At 45.3% G+C, this 5,799-nt stretch overlaps 1 pseudogene; it reads left to right on the forward strand.

Moving 5' to 3' along the window:
- The first annotated feature begins 204 nt into the window (after positions 1 to 204).
- On the forward strand, positions 205 to 3,458 carry LOC123332392 (annotated as a pseudogene).
- Positions 3,459 to 5,799: the final 2,341 nt, after the last annotated feature.

A 5,799-nucleotide genomic window follows, 5' to 3' on the forward strand; every position in this document is an offset into this window, starting at 1 on the left:
GGTGTACAGTTCTCTTAAATGGAACTTCCAGAAGTCATTGTGTTAGGGGAAGCACACTGATTGAAGCCTGCCCACCCTGGCCAGGCATCACAGTAACCATTTGCATGAGTTGTTTTAGGACAGGAGATCCTGGTAGGGAACACAGAACTAATAAGCCACCGCCAACCAGAAGAGTTCAGGAAAGGTCAAAAGGAGACACCACATGTCCGACCACCTCCCGGAATCCTTCTCTCTGGCATCCATCTTGGCTGAACAAGGCGTACACCACCAGGAAGGACTCTGAGTCAGAATGATTGGCTCAAGACAACCTGGAAACTAATCCCATCAACATAAGATCTGAGACTCCAAGCCATGTAGCAGAGCTGTTCTCCTGGGTTCCCTTACCCTGCTGCTGTCCACCTGGGTGCTCTTTCCCTATAAAATCTCTTGCTTTGTCAGCACATGCGTCTCCTCAGACAGTTCATTTCTGAGTGTTAGAGAAGAGCCCGGTTTCGGGCCCTGGAAGGGGTTCTCTTCCTGTAACAATTGGAATGTATTCATCAGATCATCCCACTTCCCTGGCGATCCAGTGGTTAAGAATCTACCTGTCCAAAAAGAAAAAAAGAATCTGCCTTGCCAATGCAGGAGACACAAGTTTGATCCCTGGTCTGGGATCTTCACATGCGAGAAGCAACGAGGCCGGTGTGCTCCAACTACTGAGGCCCAAGTGCCCTAGAGCCTGCACTCAGCAAGAGAGAAGCTACCAGAATGAGAAGCCTGTGTGCCTCAACAAAGAGTAGCCCCTGCCACTAGAGAAAGCCCACGTGCAGCAACAGAGAGGCAGTGAAGCACGCCACCCCCCCGCCCCCACAATAAAATACAATAAAATAAACCATCCCACTAGCCTGCTGCGCAGCAGAAGAATGCTTACTGAAACAGCACCCTGGGCAGAAGGTGATAACTTGAGAACTGTTAAGTTCCCTGTACAAGTGCCCTGGCTGGAACAAATCCCAGTAGCTTCTTCCTGTTCTCGTTTTTACCCGGCTTGTCATCCAGGGTGTGTTCTTGATCCACCATTGCTAACTATGGGGAAGGAAATGCATGGTGGGCTATTTGGGAGGAGGCGCTAATCTCTCCTACTTAGCTCTGGACCTTTTGCCTGGCATTAGTGAAGCCAATCAATAATATCTTATCTCCAGATGTCTCAGTCCTTCCCCTAAGAATCAGTTCAGATTGTTTCCATGCCATTCATGACTTTACTACTGGGACATGAACTGTGCCTTTTTGGGATCCCAGTTGATAATCTGACAAAAGTTTTTTGTCATTAGTGAGTTTTTGTTAACCTCCAATGATTGAGTGTGAGTGAAAGAAATATACACCAACTCCTCTATCTCCATGTAATTGATTTAAATAAAGGAATATTAACATCAATAATGAAAATACACGTCATTGATGGAAGAAGGGAAGGGAGACATGGATATATACCACAATCATTTCTGCTGGATGATTGTCACCTGGGACTCAATTTAAGACTAAAACCTACACCTTTCATTTCCAAGAGATTAGTGTTGTGTCATGAAAATTGAATAGAGGAAATCCTAGCAAATCCTCACTAATACCCACTAAACAGAGAAATATAGTCTCCTAGAAAAAGCAGTTTTTGTGTGTGTGCATGTTTTTGAGAGATGGGGCCATTTCCTACTTGGAATTTCTTTTAATGCAATAGATTAATAGCACCTGTGTATAGCTGAGGAACGAAAAGGAGGCCATGAAAACAGAAAAACCTGTGGAGAGGTGTTTCCCTGACTGTACATCCCATCAAAGCAAGAAGCTCATCTCAGGGCTGAGAGAAGTTCCCTTATATTTAGGGGCAACTGACCCCATGAGGAAATTCAACTTACAAAACAGCCAGGAAGGAAGCCATAAACATGAACCTGAAGCAGAAGCAGAACCAAACGAGAGAATAGATACCAAAAACAATTACCTGGAACAGAAATTTGAACAACAGATAAAAGTCAACCCAGAGGAACTTCTAGACAAGACAACCCATGACTCGAACTTCCTCTCAATTCTGTGCAGGAAACTGACATTCCAAACTTAATATTTTAAACCCACATAATGAAGGACTCCAAGAGCAGCCAGGTAAATAGTGAGAGACCCAAGGAAAATAAATGCAGAATATTTATAGTCAATTATCAAATCTTTCTAAATCAGAGATTGGCAAAATTTTTCTTATAGGGCCAGATGGATAAACATTTTAGGCTTTGTGGGCCAAGAGACACAGTGAAAGCTCTTATTATTTAAAAATATAATCATTAAAATGTAAAAACTATTTTTAACCTGTGGGCTGTTAAAAACAAAATTAGCCACTGGCCAGATATGGCCCACGGGCTGTAGTTTGCTGGTCTAGACTTGTTGATATTGTTTAGTCGCTAAGTTGCATCCGATTCTTTTGTGATCCTATGGACTGCTGCCCACCAGGCTCCTCTGTCCATGGGATTTTCCCAGGCAAGAATACTGGAGTAGGGGCCCTGCCAAAAGGAGTCTGCCCATCTCAGAGTCCATGCACCCACCCTTGCCCACGCAGCTTTAGTCATGGCATCCAGCAACGCTCATATCGGAAAACCCGCCCTGGAATTCCAGGTTCCCCCAGAGGTGGATGGCGCCTTCAAGAAGGTGAAGCTTTCTGAGTACAAAGGAAACTACAGGGCCCGCTTTTTCTCCCATCTGCAATTTACCTCTGTGTGCCCCACGGAGACCATGGCTTTCAGCAATGTGCTGTGGAGTTGCACAAGCTGGACTGCAGGGTGCTGAGCGTCTCCGTGGACTCTTAGTTCATTCACCTGGCTTGGATCAACACCCCCCAGAAGGAGGGAGGCTTCGGCCCTGGAACATCCCCCTGCTGGCCCATGTAACCAGAAACTTCTCCCATGATTATGGTCCCAAGGAAGATGAAGGTATTGCCTACAGGGGCCTCTTTATCATTGATGGCAAGGGTGATCCCTAGATCACCCTCAGTGATTTGTCTGTGGGGTGCTCAGTGGATGAGGCTCTGTGGTTGGTCCAGGTCTTACAGTTCACAGAGGAGCATGAGGAAGTCTGTCCCACTGGCTGGATGCCAGGCAGTCACACAGTCAAGCCCAGTGTGAACCACAACAAGGGAATCTTTCTCTAAACACAACCAGGCTGGCAGATGGGTGGCAATCTTGGGCTCTTGGCCACCATCTGTGCCCCGACCTGTATGTGCCCCTTACTGACCCAGGAAAGGCCAGACCTGCCTCTTTAGACTCGACGGTCCAAGATGGAAGAGGGGCTAAGCCAAAGCCTTCTTAATCTCCTAGCTGAGAGCTAGGTGAATGGTGACCCCCTCTTTGGAGCCCACATAACTGGGAACAGGCCTAGAGGTGATTAATAAAGTATTAGTGTATGTGTGTGTGCTAACTTGCTTCAGTTGTGTCTGACCCTTTGCAACACTATGGACTATAGCCCACCAGGCTCCTCTGTCCACGGGATTCTCCAGGCAAGAGTACTAGACTGGGCCATTTCCTATTCCTGGGGATTTTCCAACTCATGTCTCCTGCACTGGGAGGCTAATTCTTTACCACTGAACCACTAGGGAAGCCCGATCTAGACTTATCCTCACTCAAATATGAAAAATGAGGAAAATCACTGGATCTGTGACTGTTAATGAAACACAGCAGGAAAACGATAGACACAGCATACAGAGAGAGACAGATATTAGCAAAGATACTTTAGGTCATGTCAGAAATCCAATTTAAACTATCTTCAGGGAAAAAGGATTATTAGCTCAAATAACTGAGCAGTGCTGGTGGGTCAAAAGGGGGAGCAAAGTGATCTTTTTCTTCCATCTCTTTTGTCAGCTTTTCTCTATGATTCAGTCGCTTTCAATCTACAGATGTAAAAGAAATATATTGGAAATCTGGATTAAGCAAAAGATTCAGGAAAAATAAAAATAAGTAAAACTGACCAATAAATATCTGTATAGATGCATAACGTGAAAATGACTTAAAAACTGGCGAAGAGAGAATTCCTAGTGGTCCAGTGGGTAGGACTCCGAGATTCCACAGCAGGGGGCTTAGTTCCTGGTGGGAGAACTAAGATCCTGCATGCACTGTGGCACCTTTAAATAAAAGCAAAGAAAAAATAAGTGCCAACATTTAATAGTTAAGGTTGGGGCTGGAATGTTCTGGACTTGTCAGCCAGGCCGCATCAAAAAAGCAGTTTAAAAACTAGTTAAAAAAAAAAAAGCTAATGAGTAGGCTCTGGGTTTGAGAGGGCTTGAGGTGCGTAGGGGAAGCTTGGAAAGGGAGAGAGAATGGAAGAGAAGGAGAATCGACTAAAGACAAGGAAGGAGGTTCTTGAGTATTGTTCTGGGTGTACAGATCCAGAAATTTGAGGCAGTACTTATCCTTGTAGCATTCCTCATCATTCTCGGTACAGGAGCAGAGAAGACAGCACCGGATTTGTTCTCAAGATGGTGTTGGATGTCAATTCATAGCTCAGTTGATAAAGAATGCGCCTGCAATGCAGGAGACCCTGGTTCGATTCCTGGGTCGGGAAGATCCCCTGGCGAAGGGATAGGCTACCCACTCCAGTACTCTTGGGCTTCCCTTGTGTCTCAGCTGGTAAAGAATCCACTTGCAATTTGGGAGACCTGGGTTCGATCCCTGGTTTGGAAGATTCCCCTGGAGAAGGGAAAGGCTACCCACTCCAGTATTCTGGCCTGGAGAATTCCATGGACTACAGTGCATGGGGTCTCAAAGAGTCGGACTCGACTGAGCAACTTTTTCACTTTCCGATAGTAAAACAGAGCAGGACCATATGGTCCTTGCTCACTCGATCCCCTCACTGCCACCCACAGTATCTTCTGCCTGCCTTTTGCCTGTGAAAAACTTCACAGGTTTAATAAGTTTAATCAGAGAAGTGAGAAATACTGAAACAAAGGAAAACAGTCCAAGGAGACTAAATAATAATAATGCAGTCATTAAGCATAGTCAAGGACCTTTAATATTTTCTCAAGGGCTATAGCTAATATTCTGAGCCATACCCTGTGACTTGTCTTATAGCTGTCTTATAGATACCAAAACACCAGGTGGAGAAGTTAACTACATGATGACCAGACTGTGCCCAAGACTTGAGCTGCCACAATTCTGAGAACTGACCGCAAAGAAATGGGAACGAGTGCACCCCACTGAAGATTAACTGTACCTACAACCACCAAGATGATGCTGGTCAGACCACTGATGACCAGTTTGAAGATGACTGTTAGAGATGACTATACTCTTTCTGCCTGTAATCCCCCCCCAACTCTGTCTATAAAAACCTTCACCCCCTGATTGTTGGGCTGGGGGGAGTCAGCCTTTGGACAGGGTCGGCCGCTCTCCCTCCCAGTTGCCGGCATCTGAAATAAAGCAAACTTTCCTTTCCAGCGACCTGGCCTGTTTACCGGCTTTTGAGTGGCAAGCAGACCTGTATACCCCCACACACACCTTTCAGTAACAACAGAAGAAGGAAGGGATGCAGAAAGTGAGAGTGCTCCTGAAGGACTAGTTGAGGTGATAAACCAGGGAGGTCAGACTACAGAGTAAGGGAAGTATGGCAGTAATGGAGCTGATGTGTTGAGAAAAGAAAGATCAAGAACCTACATGTCTCTAGAAATTTACACAACATTGTATATCAACTATACTTCAACAAAATAAAAGAACCCCTATGCCTTTTTTGGGTCGGTCAAACCTCAAAGCTGGCAAAAAAAAAAAGAACCTACAGGACTCTGTACAATATCAAAATAGTAATAAAAGC

The sequence above is a fragment of the Bubalus bubalis genome, chromosome 3 (assembly GCF_019923935.1).
Source record: "Bubalus bubalis isolate 160015118507 breed Murrah chromosome 3, NDDB_SH_1, whole genome shotgun sequence".
Classification (NCBI taxonomy): Eukaryota; Metazoa; Chordata; class Mammalia; order Artiodactyla; family Bovidae; genus Bubalus; species Bubalus bubalis.